This window comes from Triticum aestivum, chromosome 7A, assembly GCF_018294505.1.
Source record: "Triticum aestivum cultivar Chinese Spring chromosome 7A, IWGSC CS RefSeq v2.1, whole genome shotgun sequence".
Taxonomy (NCBI): Eukaryota; Viridiplantae; Streptophyta; class Magnoliopsida; order Poales; family Poaceae; genus Triticum; species Triticum aestivum.
This window is the reverse complement of record NC_057812.1, coordinates 276802643-276818329: the sequence shown is the minus strand read 5'-3', so window position 1 is coordinate 276818329 and position 15687 is coordinate 276802643.

Genomic DNA, 15687 nt, shown 5'->3' with positions numbered 1-15687 from the left:
CTAAAAGATTCGATTGCAAGATCCAAAGATATACCTTCAAGCACTCACCTCTCCGGCAATGGCGCCAGAAAAGAGCTTGATGTCTACTACACAACCTTCTTCTTGTAGACTTGTGTTGATCCTCCTAGTGCAGAGTTTTGTAGGACAGTAGCAATTTTCCCTTAAGTGGATGACCTAAGGTTTATCAATCCGTGGGAGGCGTAGGATGAAGATGGTCTCTCTCTAACAACCCTGCAAACAAATAACAAAGAGTCTCTTGTGTCCCCAACACAATCAATACAACAGTATATTGTATAGGTGTAACACCCACAATGCGGCTATATCTCCCACGTGTCGGGGCACGACTTAGAGGCATAGCCGCATGGTAGGTTTGTCGCAAGAGGGGTAATCTTCACACAATCCCATGTACTGAATAAGAAAGGGATAAAGAGTTGGCTTATAATCGCCACTTCACACAATACAAGTTAAACATACATCAACCAGAATACAATCAAGGTCTGACTACATAATCAAAATAAAAGAAGACAACCCCAAATGCTAGATCCCCGATCGCCCCAACTAGGCACCACTATTGATCAACCGGAAAGACACAACACAACGATCAAGATCTTCATCGAGCTCCCACTTGAGCTGGGTTGCGCCACCTGCACTGGTATCAACGACACCTTCAACTGTTTGGAAGTATCTGTGAGCCATGAGGACTCAACAATCTCACACCCACGAGATCAAGACTATTTAAGCTTATGGGTAGGAGAAGGTAGTGAGGTGGAGCTACAGCAAGCACTAAGCATATATGGTGGCTAACATGCGCAAATAAGAGCGAGAAGAGAAGCAACGCAACGATCATAAACTAGAAGTGATTCTGAAACTACTTACGCACAATCATAACACAAGAACCATGTTCACTTCCCGGACTCCGCCGAGAAGAGACCATCACGGCTACACACACGGTTGATTCATTTTAATTAAGTTAAGTGTCAAGTTCTCTACAACCGGATATTAACAAATTCCCATCTGCCACATAACTGCGGGCACGACTCTCGAAAGTTTATACCCTACAGGGGTGTCCCAACTTAGCCCATCACAAGCTCTCACAGTCAACGAAGGATATTTCTTCTCCCGGGAAGACCCGATCAGTCTCGGAATCCCGATTACAAGACATTTCGACAATGGTAAAACAAGACCAGCAAGACCGCCCGAATGTGCCGACAAATCCCGATAGGAGCTGCACATATCTCGTTCTCAGGGCACACCGGATGGGCAAGACGTCGGGTTGGCATAGACCCTGGTTGCCCAGGGGGCGCCGGACATCGCCCAGTTCGGACCAACACTTAGAGAAGCACTGGCCCAGGGGGGTTAAAATAAAGATGACCCTCGGGTTGGCCGACCCAAGGGAAGGGTGATAGGTTGTTAGGAAAATGTAAAACCAAGGTTGGGCCTTGCTGGAGGAGTTTTATTCAAAGCGAATTGTCAAGGGGTTCCCATAACACCCAACCGCGCAAGGAACGCAAAATCTAGGAACATAACACCAGTATGACGGAAACTAGGGCGGCAAGAGTGGAACAAAACACCAGGCATAAGGCCGAGCCTTCCACCCTTTACCAAGTATATAGATGCATTAATTAAAAAAAATATTGTGATATCCCAACATAACCATGTTCCAACATGGAACAAACTAGGGGGTCCCGAACTGTGCGTCTAGGCCGGATGGTAACAGGAGGCAGGGAACACGATGTTTTACCCAGGTTCGGGCCCTCTTGATGGAGGTAAAACCCTACGTCCTGCTTGATTAATATTGATGATATGGGTAGTACAAGAGTAGATCTACCACGAGATCAAGGAGGCTAAACCCTAGAAGCTAGCCTACGGTATGATTGTTGTATATGGAGTTGATTGCCTATGGACTACAACCCTCCGGTTTATATAGACATCGAATAGGGTTAGGGTTACACAGAGTCGGTTACAATGGTAGGAGATCTTGAATATCCGCATCGCCAAGCTTGCCTTCAACGCCAGGAAAGTCCCATCCGGACACGGGAAGAAGTCTTCAATCTTGTATCTTCATAGTCCAGGAGTCCAGCTGAAGGTATAGTCCGGCTACCCGAACACCCCCTAATCCAGGACTCCCCCAGTAGCCCCTGAACCAGGCTTCAATGACGACGAGTCCAGCATGCAAATTGTCTTCGGCATTGCAAGGCGGGTTCCTCCTCCAAGTCCTTCGTAGAAGATTGTAAACACCAAGAGTAGTGTCCGGCTCTGCAAAATAAGCTTCCACATATTGCCATAGAGAGAATAATATTAACACAAATCAAATCTGCTGACGTATTCCGCAGTGCGTCTTCACACTACAGCCAAGTCCTTCACTCGAATCATTTTCACTTTTCCACCTCAGCATGTTTTGCGGGGCGGTTTCCTTGGCACGTCTTGTCAAAGCAGAGATCGTGTGCCCCCTTTTACGGGATTCTCATCAATACGGACGTGGGTAACCCAATCGTGCCCGTTAGCATGCTTTCTCGACTAAAGGCGAGTCCCAAATGGTTACGGGGAGGGCTCCTGGTATTCAACCTCTTATAAAGAGACCAGGGCCTTACTCCTTTTCTCCAATCCCAAAACAAGTTCGCCCGTCGCCTCGAGTTCCAACACCCTAGGCTCCAGATTCCGGGCGCCTCAGACCTTCGACAATGTCCGGTTCCGACCTTCAAGGCCGATGGATGCCCTCCTCCATCACGGAGGAGGACGTGCTAAAGTTGAGAGAGGCTAAGTTCTTGACCGCCGAAATTCCGCACAGGTTGCCTCCTCAAAGGCAGGCTATCCCCAGTCCCCAGCCCGGTGAGAGCGTAGTGTTCGTGTCTCACTTCCTTCGGGGGTTAGGCTTCCCGATGGATCCCTTTGTGAGGGGACTGCTGTTTTATTACGGGCTGGAATTCCACGACTTAGCTCTGGAGTCCATCCTCCATATCTCCTCGTTTATCGTTGTATGCGAAGCGTTCCTCCGTGTTACCCCTCACTTCGGATTATGGCTCAAGACTTTCAAAGTGGAGCCGAAGATGATCAAGGGACGACACGCAGAGTGCGGAGGCGCTGTTATAAGCAAAAATGCTGATGCTCCATGGCCCGAGGGCTCTTTTCAAGAGGAGCTGGGCTTGTGGCAACGAGAGTGGTTTTATATCACCGCTCCCCGAAGCGCCAAGTGGGTGGCGCTTCCTGCCTTTCTCTCGGGTCCCCCACCACGGCTAGCGTCATGGGTTAACAGAGGGTTAGATTGGGGTTTGCCCAAAGACGTGCCCTTGTTACAGGGCCGAATTAGGGATCTCTTGGAAGGAGACCTCGGCTTGGTCAAGGCGATGCAGGTCATGCTGATTCGCCGAATATTGCCCGGCAAACGTCGCCCCCTTCGCCTATGGGAGTTTAATCCAGAGGGACCGCGAGCTCTCCAGAACTTTATGGGCGCAACGCCCGCGGAGATGTATAGACTGTTCTCCGGATCACAAGAGATGTGTCCGGATTTAACCGAGGACGCAGGCCTAAGCTGCAATCGCCCGGATACTCAAGTAAGCAACCTTGTGCCCGGACCTTCTATCCGTATAATTGTCATAAACTTGCCCCTAAAAGAGCCGTCCTTTTAAACAGGAGTGGATAGCGAAGGCAAAGCTGATCAGGTGTCCGGCTCCCCTTCCTAAAACCAGGCCGGATCCCGTGCTGGTCAGGATGCTGGAGATAATGCCTTTGGAGGGGGAGGACAAGGAAGCTATGGCCTCCTCGAAGGAGGCTGCTCCGAAGGGAGGAACCAACAATTCCTCTCCTAAGGGGAAGAAGAGAGCCGCCTCTGACGACCCGGAAACCATGGCCTCGAAACGGGGGAGAAAATCCTCGTCAGAGGGTCCGACGCCGGGGAGTTCCTCGGCCGGAGTACGCCCTCAAGGGGATCAGCCCTCCAGCGAGCCGTAAGTGGAGAAAAGATTCTCCTTTTGAGGGATGAGGGAAGTTCTTGATTTATATCTGAGAAGATTAACCAAGCCTTTATCTTGTAGCTCGGACCTCAGCCCTTCTCAGCAGAGCTCGTCTTCGGAGGATCTCCTCCCGGAGATGATGGAGAGCAGGATGCCTCCCCCTGCCATGCCGCCTAGCGAGGCGGGCGACCCTGAGGTGTCGTCGCGGAGGGTTTCTCCAAATCTGGCAGGGGCAGAAGGTGGCTATGCGCCCCCCGAGGTTCTCCGCGTCCGGCCTTCGGAAGAGGTCATGGGACGAGCCCGACACCGTCTGGTGCTCGGCTGGAGGAGCTATAGATTCTGCCGGGGCGAGCTTCTATCTTAGAGGAGCACCACGCATTGATGGGCACGGTGATTGAAAGGATTTCATCCGTAGAGAGCGGATTGTATGAGGCCGTCAAAAGTTTACTGACGGGTTTCGAGGTACATTAGATAATGTATACTTTTGTCAGTTGCGCATGAGTAAGATGCGCCCTGTGTAGATAGTAGCCCCTGAGACTCCGTGCGTCGTCAAGAAATGACTGCACGCAGAGGATCATAATCCCAGGTCTAAGATGTCGCCTTTGAATGTAGGCGGCAGGGTGTCCGGAATCGAGCCGAACTGACGATTTTGCCAAACTAAAGCGGCAACTGGACGTGGCAGATGCCGACATCACGCTTGTCGATAAGCGGCTTGATGAGGCTCAAGGTATGTAATTCCTCGGGCGGCATCAGGTAAGAACAATTTTATGCCTGTGTCTTACGATGTGTGTGCTTGACGCAGATGGTGCAGCCGCCGTGGAGAGTCTTAGGGCAGAACTTGCCCGAGCTAAAGAACAAGCCAGCGAAAGTGATGCGGCCACCAGGAAAGCCCTTGAAGAGCTGAGAGCCGAACAGGCTGCTCATTGCCGAAGCAAGGAAGAGATGGCCGAGATGGCCGAAAAGTTAAAAAGCACTAAAGACCGTTGCAGACTTCTTGAAAAAGAAGACCAGGCGAAACAAACGGACTTAGAGAAGGCCGTTGCCAATGCCAAGGACGCGCGCTCTGCGATGAGAGCTGCGAAGGAGGAGCTGCGTCAGGCCGAACAGATTGCGGCTGGAAAGCCCTTTATGCTGCGGAGGAAATTTTGTGATCCGAAGTTTGCTCCGTTGGACCGGATGTGGAGTGTGGAGGATACCTATCTGGACTTGGCAGCGAGTGCTGCTGATGCGACCGAACACTTTCGAGATCAGAAAGATCGCGAAGTGGAAAAGCTTTTCTGGTCGCAGTTTCACAATCCAGAGCGTCCACTAGCAGTGGATGATCGTTTGGCTCAATGGGCCGAACTGAATAGGTTGTCTAGACTTGCCATGAAGTACGTCATGGGTCACCTGTGGCCAGGGAGATCGGAGCCGAAGAGTTATTTCAGCTTGGTGCAGCAATTCCTTGACGCGGTGCCGCGTATAAATGCAATGAAGAGGTCAGCATGCATAGAGGGCGCTAGGATGGCTCTTGCCCGTGTTAAGACATACTGGGCAGAGATGGAGACCACCGTTGTTGCGTCCCGAGATTCGGACAAAATCCGAGTACCCTCCGAGCACTATTTTCAGGAAGTTCTTGAAGACGCTCGTGTAATAGAGACGCAGTGCCCGAAAGATGCTATGTTATGATAGCATATGTAATTATAAAGTAATATTTTGATAAACTGTAGTGGCCTTTTTTATACTTGTGCCTCCAAGTATTAGGAACACCTCCTGTGCGGCCGTTTTAAGATATATATATATATATATAGAATCTGAAAGATGGCAGTCGTTGGCTTCAGCCCCCACGCACATAGTGCGAGGGTGCTCGCAGAAGACGCATTTTCACACTTAACCCAACGTCTTGGTCCTACAAAGGAGGTGATAGCGCAGCGGGCCAGGCAACCGGACTATAATGCTTTAACACTTTCACTTAGCCATAGGAGTTTGACAGTGAGACTATTTAGGTAGCCCCTTGGTGGCAACTGTGCTCGTCCGAGTTCGGGGCGCGTATGTGCCTGACCGGGAAGCGGCCCTTCATTAAAGCGGAGGAATCTGATAGATTCTGATAGGTCATCGAGTGGCTGACCAGTCTCACGCTACATCATGACAGTCAGTTTTCGGCTTTCTCTACTGAGGTGCTCGCCCGGCCGAACCGGGGCACAATCGCAGTAGTTCTCCTGGTGCTACCTTAGCCGATAGAGTGGAACGTAAGGTAGCCGAACTCAGGAGCCGGGCAACCCAACATTTGACCAAAGACATGATTCGGAGCTGATGCATATAATGCCAAAACTCGCGACGCCGAACACTCCCTAAGGTGTTCGGTCTTTATGAGTGCGGGCGAAACAACACTCTTTATTAAAAAAGCCCCTAGTGTCCAGGTACGTGCAAAAATTCTGACGTGGCCACATGCCAAGACGCCAGCCTCCTCCTTGGTTATATCAGAAAGAAAAAACTAGGGGATGTGTAGCAACAAGAGACAGTAAAAAAGGTTTACGCAGGGTCTTAATCTAAAAAGAATCCTTTAGGACGGGTTCCTACTGCACGTCTGCGCCTGTGTCTCCGTTGTGCCGTATCCTGGACGGGCGCCGCACAATGTTCATCTGTAAAAGAGAGGAACTGAGTTGAAAACGGGTCGTGCCGAAAAAGTTTAAAATAAACAAAGTATAAAGTAAGATATATAAGATTGAGCTTTATTGTCTCTTATTGTATATGCGTGGAGCCCCTAGTGCGGGGGTATATGGCTTCTAGGCCTGCCTCAATGATGATTTTGCACCGAATTCGTCTATCCGCGTTCGTGGTCTTGAATGACCTATTTCAAAGTTTTTTGGCCGGTGAGGCCATTTTGCTGTGGGGCTGTCAAAGCGGCCGCGCAGTCCTCCGCTTGGGGAGGCGCACTTTAGTGCTTCCCCTTCAAAGAGATGATGCCTCGTGGACCGGGCATCTTAAGCATAAGAGATGCATAATGCGGTATTGCATTAAAGCGAGCGAAAGCTTCACTTCCCAGTAGTGCTTGATAGCGACTTGAGAACGGGATGATATGGAAGGTCAGCTTTTCGCGGCGGAGGTTATCGGCAGAGCCGAATATGACTTCGAGCCGGATAAAACCCATACAATGGGTGTCCGGACCAGGTATTACCCCTTGAAAGGAGGTTTTGCTGCGGCAGATTCTTGCTGGGTTTATCCCCATGTGCTGGATTGTATCCTGATATATCAGGTTTAGTCCACTGCCGCCGTCCATAAGGACATTTGAAAACTGGAGTCCGCCAATTATTGGGTCGAGTATCAAGGCAGTCCAGCCTACATTCTTGATATTCCTAGAATAATCTAGCTGATCGAAGATGATCCGTTTTGACAACCAGTGGCAGGACCCTTTGGGGATGGGTCGTGTGGTGCGTACCTTTACGGGCGCCACATGTTTTGTTATGTGAAGTGAGTTCATTGTTTTTACTTCTTGTGGGAAGTTCTTTTGTTTCCTAGTGCTCTACTTTTGGGGTTCATCCTCATCTTCGCTTGGTGTGTCGAGCCCCTTGTGTTCAGCATTGAGTCTGCCGGATTGTTTGAAAACCCAACAGTCTCTGTGGGTATGGTTAGCAGGCTTCCCGGGAGTACTGTGTATCTGACATATCCTGTCCAGGATTTTATTTAGGTTGGATGGATCGTCCCTGTTATCCTGGGGGGGGGGGGCGATTTTTCCTGATTTTGTCGTGAGCCTTTGAATCCGGCATTGACTGCCGTGCTCTTCGGACTTTTGTCCTTAGTCCAGCGATGGTACTTGTTGCGTCGCGGTTTTCTGTTTCCATCCCTAGTTTCGGATGTACTTGGGTTGCTGGGGCTGCACCTTGCCAACCAGCTGTCCTCCCCTGCACAAAAGCGGGTCATGATGCTTGTTAGTGCGGCCATTGTTCTTGGCTTTTCTTGGCCGAGGTGTCTGGCGAGCCATTCGTCTCAAACGTTATGCCTGAAAGTTGCTAAGGCTTCGGCGTCTGGACAGTCGACTATCTGATTCTTTTTAGTGAGGAATCTATTCCAGAACTATCGAGCTGATTCTCCGGGTTGTTGAGTTATGTGACTAAGATCGTCTGCATCCGGAGGGCGGACATAGGTCCCTTGAAAGTTTGCTCAGAAAGCATCCTCGAGCTCTTCCCAGCTTCCAATTGTGTTTTTGGGAAGGCTTTTAAGCCAATGCCGGGCTGGCCCTTTAAGCTTAAGGGGTAGATATTTTATGGCGTGGAGATCATCTCCTCTAGCCATGTGTATGTGGAGGATATAATCCTCGATCCAAACTCCAGGGTCTGTTGTTCCATCATATGCCTGTATGTTTACGGGTTTGAATCCCTCTGGGAATTCATAGTCCAGGACCTCATCGGTGAAACATAGGGGGTGTGCGGCGCCCCTGTATTTGGGTGTGCCGAATTCTGATGATGGCTTCATAGCGTTGCTTACGAGAGCTTGCTTTATTGGCCCATAAATGGACCTGACTGGGCCATGATGCGAATCCTTAAGTGGGTCGCATGCCAATTTAGGTGCGGTGCCGCTTGCCGCTTTATGGGGTCGTCTATCCGACCGTGCGGCTTTTTCATTTTTTGAATGCGAGGGCTCTAGGGCCTCTTCGTCGAGTTCAGGTAGTAGCTTTCTTTTCGGATAGCTTTTAGTGCGGCGACTGTCGCCGTACTTATCTGTGGTATTGATTACTTTGCTCCATCTAATCCGGAGTGCATCTTCCGCTGTTTTTAGCTTCCACTTCTGCTTTTTTAGGCCGCGTGCAGTTGCAACGAGCCTCTCGTGGAGATTCTTCTGCTCCATAGGTTTATTCGGTGTGAGGTCGTCCGGAATGCCATTTCGTCGGAGGAGGGATGTTCGGTTTCTCTATCCATGTTGCCCTGTTCGGACGGTTGCTCTAAGGCCTGCTCGTCGTCTACCGGCTCGTCCTGCTCTATGGCTGGGTTTTTGTCGAGGCGGGGCTTGGGTCGGCGTTTACGCCAACGCTTTGATTGCTTTTCGAGGGGTCGATCTCCCGTCCCATCCCCTTTTTCCTCGTTGTCGCTTCCTTTAGGGGTATCCACCATGTACACATCGTGAGATGAGGTGGCTGTCCAATGCCCTATGGGCGTTGGTTCGTCGGTATCTCCTGCGTCGTCATCCATGCTGTCGATGTCTCCGGAGTCGAAGTTGAGCACGTCGTTTAAATTATCGACAGTGGTTACCAAGTGGGTGGTGGGTGGGCTTTGAATTTCTTCATCGTCCGTATCCCATCCTCCCTGACCGTAGTTCGGCCAGGGCTCTCCTGATAAGGAGAGAGACTTGAGAGAGTTCAGGATATCGCCACAAGGCGAGTGCTGAAAGATGTCTGCGGCGGTGAACTCTATTATCGGCGCTCAATCGGATTCGATCGGTAGGGGCGCGAGGGGTTCGGAGTTCGGAAAGGAGTCCGGATCCTCAGAGTCACAGATCATGTAGAGTGCGGGGCTGGCGTTCGGCTCGATCGCTTTTGGGATCGCAGCCCCTGAGGTGACGTCCAACCGCTCATCCTCGATTGGCGCAATAGGCTCCGAGTTGGGTGTCGGAACCGATGCGTGTGCGGCCTCCAGGACACTGTCCGGGGGCAGAGCTAGATCATGCCCCTCGAGATAGTGCGGCGCGCTTGACCGTGGCTCGAACCCGTCGAAGATCAAGTCTCCACGGATGTCAGCCATATAGTTTAAGCTTCCAAACCTGACTTGATGGCGAGGGGCGTAGCTTTCGATCTGCTCTAGGTGGCCGAGCGAATTGGCCCGCAGATCGAAGCCACCAAAGACGAAGATCTGTTCGGGGAGAAAAGTCTCACCCTGAACCGCATCATTGTTGATGATCAAAGGAGCCATCGGGCCTAAAGGCGACGACACAAAGGAACTCTCAATGAAAGCACCAATGTCGGTGTCAAAACCGGCGGATCTCGGGTAGGGGGTCCCGAACTGTGCATCTAGGCCGGATGGTAACAGGAGGCAGGGAACACGATGTTTTACTCAGGTTCGGGCCCTCTTGATGGAGGTAAAACCCTACGTCCTGCTTGATTAATATTGATGATATGGGTAGTACAAGAGTAGATCTACCACGAGATCGAGGAGGCTAAACCCTAGAAGCTAGCCTACGGTATGATTGTTGTATATGGAGTTGATTGCCTATGGACTACAACCCTCCGGTTTATATAGACACCGGATAGGGTTAGGGTTACACAGAGTCGGTTACAATGGTAGATCTTGAATATCCGCATCGCCAAGCTTGCCTTCAACGCCAGGAAAGTCCCATCCGGACACGGGAAGAAGTCTTCAATCTTGTATCTTCATAGTCCAGGAGTCCGGCTGAAGGTATAGTCCGGCTACCCGAACACCCCCTAATCCAGGACTCCCTCACTTGACATGGCAATATGGGAGGCAGGACATAACAAGTGGTAGGTAGCGCGACATAACGATAGAACGAACAACTAGCAAGCAAAGATAGAAGTGATTTCGAGGGTATGGTCATCTTGCCTGAGATCCCGCAAGGAAGAAGAACGAGTCCATGAAGAAGACAAACGGACGTAGTCGAACGAAACCTCACAACTCTGGAACGAAAATGAAGCTAACGCGAGAAGCAACCTAGAAAGAAGCAAACAACATAGTAAACAACCATCACATAAACATGGCATGATGCACAACCAAGTATGATGCATGTCCGATTTAATGAGGCATGGCATGGCAAAGTGCACAACAATGCTACAAATTAAGTGGAGCTCGATATGCAACGAGTTGCATATTGACGGAACACCACATGACTTATTTAGTTCTCTCCCGTTTATGTACTCAACAATATTAAATGTTGGTTAGCATGGCAAGAGGTGAAGCATATGAAAACTACCTATCTAGGCAAGTTTAAATGAGGCCGGAAATAACAAACAACAATTTCGGAAAATCCTCATATGCATATATTAGGTTTGATACTGTTCTGCCCTAAACTATATTTTAGAGTTGTTAAACATGCAAAGTAATGCCACCATGTTAATCTATGCATTTTTCTACCCCATTTACATATAAATATTATTTAAAATGGAGCTATGGTTATTTAGTTATGAAATAAACCATTTAAACAGGGCATATGAGCAAAATTACACAAACAACAATTTAAACATTTTAAACATGCATGAAAGTGGCGTGTTATGAAACTAGATGAAATTCTAGTCATTTTTCATATATAAATCATTTTAATCCGGTGCACGGATGATGAGTTATTATATGCATGAAGTGCAAGGGCTATTCTGTAAAACAGCGTTCTCTGAAAAAAATAACTAGATTCGCAGATCTGAAAAAAACCTAAACAGGCCGAAACTTGAACTGGCCCAACAGCAGGAAAAAAGGTGGGGCGTTGGGGGTGGCCTCACCCAGTGGGCCTTGGCCCAGCTCGGCAGAGGAGGTAGAGGCAGGCCGGCCTGGCGGAGCGCTGGGCCTGGCGCGGGGAGGCAGGTTGGGCCTTGGAGGCGCGGTCAAGGCGAGCAGGACCCAGTCGAGCGACGCGCTAGCTTCGTCCTCGCTGAAGAGAGATACAGAAGAGGTGGCTCGCAGTGGCAGCGGGAACTTGGCACGGCGGCGGAGGCAGGGCTTGCCGACGGAAGAGGCTTGAGGCGCAGGGGCTTGTGGCTCGACGCTCCTCATCTCGCTCGAACCGGACGAGGCAGAGGCGGCTGGCTGCATGATGCAGGGCACGGCGGTGCAAGCGCGAAGCAGAGGCGACCCGGGCGGCGCAGCAACGGGAACCTGCAGGAGCCGACAAGGAGTCGAAGGAGGAGGTCGGGGAAGAGGTGATGCTTGATGCGGGGCTGCCGGACCTCGTGCGGCGGAGATCACATGCAAGGCGGAGGAAGGCGGGGCGCGGAGCTCCAGCTACGCATCCATGGTGATGCAGAGGACAGCGGCGTCGACTTGGCTGCAGGGACATCACGGGGACGATGGCGGCTTGGCGTGGTGTCCACGCACGAAGCAGAAGGCGAGCCAGGGAGGTCGACGTGGTCCTGGGCGTCGCGGCCAACGGGAGCGGGCGCCTCATCCCCTGCTCATCAGGAAGCAGAGCAGCGGCGGCGAACTCTGCGGGGAGGAGGCCTGGAACACCGGGGCGGCCGCGAGAAGGTCGGCAGAGGCCGGGAGTCAGCGGTTCGGGGACTTGACGGCGGAAGAGGTGGTCATGGAGCTCCAAGCGGCGGCTCCATGGTTCCCTGTGAGAGAAAAATAGAGAAAGGAAGGGGGAGATCGTGAGAAAGAGAGGTTGAGAAGCAGGAGGGAAAAAGGAGCGGGGCTGTTGGGGCACTCATTCCGGCGAGGTTTCGGTCGCCAGTGTCAGCCGGGCGACGAGGCAGGGTTGAGGGCGATGGGGAGCTGCGGGAGGAGCTCGGGCAGAGGTGCTCAGGATGGAGGGGATCGAGAGGGGCTGGTGATTGGTGGGTTTGGATCGGGAGGGATCCCGAGGAGAGAGTGGCGGCGGGTGAGGAAAAAGAGGGAGTTGGTTTAGGGTTAGGTAGGTTTACACTGACTATAAAGTAGGTGGGTTTTTGGTTAGGGCTAATCCGTCCCTCCGACCACAATCGGACGATCGCAAATAAATAGGTAGGGAGTCCAGAAAGAAAAACGGAGATGTTTTGTAGATGTTTGGGGATGATCCGAATCCAACGGTGACAACTGCCCGGGTCGGGTCCGGGACAACTTTCGGACGCGCGCGCGAGGAGGTCTGTGGGCTGGAGAGAGAGCTTAGGTTGGGCCTGGCGGTAGGTAGTGGACTGTGTAGACGGTCTAGAGAGGAAAGAGAGGGAAAAACCGGCAACGGTTTTCGGAGACCGAAAACGTCCGACGATTTGACCGACTATATTGTCGCTATAGTTATCCGTTGGAGCGTCAAACGGACTCCGAATGCGATGAAACTTGGCAGGCGGCCTACCTACACTATAACAACACCGCATGCCAACTTTCATCCCATTCCGAGAACATTTTCTGGCCAATAAAATAATATTTCAGACATGCCGCGGGCGCGTGCAAGTGTGGTTGGGCTCAGAACGGACAACGGAGAGAACGGGGAGACTTGGACGGATGCAAGTTTTGAAAACACGATGATGCAATGCACATGATGACATGATGAAATGCAACACGCAATCAAATTACATGGCAACGTTGGCGAATAACTGGAAGACACCTGGCGCATCGGTCTCAGGGTGTCACAATAGGTGCACTAGTTCGGCGAAGAGATGGTGATGCAAGTGCAATATGGATGGTAGATATAGATTTTTGTAATCTGAAAATATAAAAACAACAAGGTAGCAAGTAGTAAAAGTGAGCAAAAACGGTATTTCAATGCTTGAAAACAAGGCCTAGGGTTCATACTTTCACTAGTGCAAAGTCTCTCAACAATGATAACATAATTGAATCACATAACAATCCCTCAACATGCAACAAAGAATCACTCCAAAGTTTCTATCGGAGAACATAGGACGAAAACATGCATCAACCCCCATGCATAGATTACCCCAATGTTAACTCAGGAATATGCAAGTTGAGTGCCAAAACATACATCAAGTGAATCAATAGAATATCCCATTGTCACCACAGATATCCCATTGCAATACATACATCAAGTGTTCTCAAATCAAATACTCAATCCAACATAACAAAACCTCAAAGAGCAAGACTCAATTCATCACAAGAAGGTAGAGAGGGAGAAACACCATATGATCCAACTATAGTAACAAAGCTCGCGGTACATCAAGATCGTGCCAAATCAAGAACACGAGAGAGAGAGAGAGAGAGAGAGAGAGAGAGATCAAACACATAGCTACTAGTACATAGCCTCAGCCCCAAGGGTGAACTACTCCCTCCTCATCATGGATACCGTCAGGATGATGAAGTTGTCCTCTGGTGATGGTTTCCCCCTTCGGCAGGGTGCTAGAACGGGATCCCGATTGGTTTTTCATCGCTACAGAGGCTTACGGCAGCGGAACTACCGATCTAGGGTTCTTTTTAGGGGTTTTCTTATTTATAAATTTTTTGGCGTTGGAAACAAGTCAGGGGATTCTCGAGGGGCCCACGCATGAAGCAGAATGCGAGCCGGGGAGGTCGACGTGGTCCTGGGCATCGCGGCCAACGGGAGCGGGCGCCTCATCCTCTGCTCATCAGGAAGCAGAGCAGCCGTGGCGAACTCTACGGGGAGGAGGCCGGGAACACCGGGGCGGCCGCGGGAAGGTCGGCAGAGGCCGGGAACACCGGGGCGGCCGCGGGAAGGTCGGCAGAGGCCGGGAGTTGGCGGTCCGGGGACTTGACGGCGGGAGAGGCGGTCATGGAGCTCCAAGCGCTGGCTCCATGGTTCCCTGTGAGAGAAAAATAGAGAAAGGAAGGGGGAGATCGTGAGAAAGAGAAGTCGAGAAGCAGGAGGGAAAAGGAGCAGGGCTGTCGGGGCACTCATCTCCGACGAGGTTTCGGTCGCTGGTGTCGGCCGGACGACGAGGCAAGGTCGAGGGCGATGGGGAGCTGCGGGAGGAGCTCGGGCAGAGGTGCTCGGGATGGAGGGGATCGAGAGGGGCTGGTGATTTGTGGGTTTGGATCGGGAGGGATCCCGAGGAGAGAGTGACGGTGGGTGAGGAAAAAGAGGGAGTTGGTTTAGGGTTAGGTAGGTTTACACTGACTATAAAGTAGGTGGGTTTTTGGTTAGGGCTAATCCGTCCCTCCGATCGCAATCAGACGATCGCGAATAAATAGCTAAGGAGTCCAAAAATAAAAATAGAGATGTTTTGTAGATGTTTGGGGATGATCCGAATCCAACGGTGACGACTGCCCGGGTCGGGTCCGGGACAACTTTCAGACGCGCGCGCGAGGAGGTCCGCGGGCTGGCAAGAGAGCTTAGGTTGGGCCTGGCGATAGGTAGTGGAATGTGTAGACGGTCTAGGGAGGAAAGAGAGGGAAAGCCCGGCAACAGTTTTCGGAGACCGAAAACGTCCGACGATTTGACCGACTATATTGTCGCTATAGTTATCCGTTGGAGCGTCAAACGGACTCCGAATGCGATGAAACTTGGCAGGCGGCCTATCTACACTATAACAACACCGCATGCCAACTTTCATCCCATTCCGAGAACATTTTCCGGACACTTATAGAATAATATTTCGGATATGCCGCGGGCGCGTGCAAGTGTGGTTGGGCTCAGAACAGACAACGGAGAGAACGGGGAGACCTGGACGGATGCAAGTTTTGAAAACATGATGATGCAATGCACATGATGACATGATGAAATGCAACACGCAAGAAAATGACATGGAAACGTTGGCGAATAACTGGAAGACACCTGGCACATCGGTCTCGGGGTGTCACAACACTCCACCACTACAAGAGGATCTCGTCCCGAGATCTAGGATGGCATCGGAGGGAAACGGAAGAGGAAGAGAAGAAGTAAAACTAAGTTGCTTCTTTGACAAATGAGTGAAACCAAAGAACCTTGAGAGATTGAACAAATTGAAAGAAAGAATATGATGAAGATGAACAAAGTTGAAAACACTCCTTTAGAGAGGAACAAGGGACATTACGGGAACCTTGTAGGTTGACAGACATAAGAAAAAGGGTTGCAATGGACAAGATGTACATGCAAGCACTCCGGTTGAAACAATATGTACAAGGAACAAGGAAGAACAAATTCGAATAGCACTCTGGTTGAAAAGAGATGCAAGACTTGATAG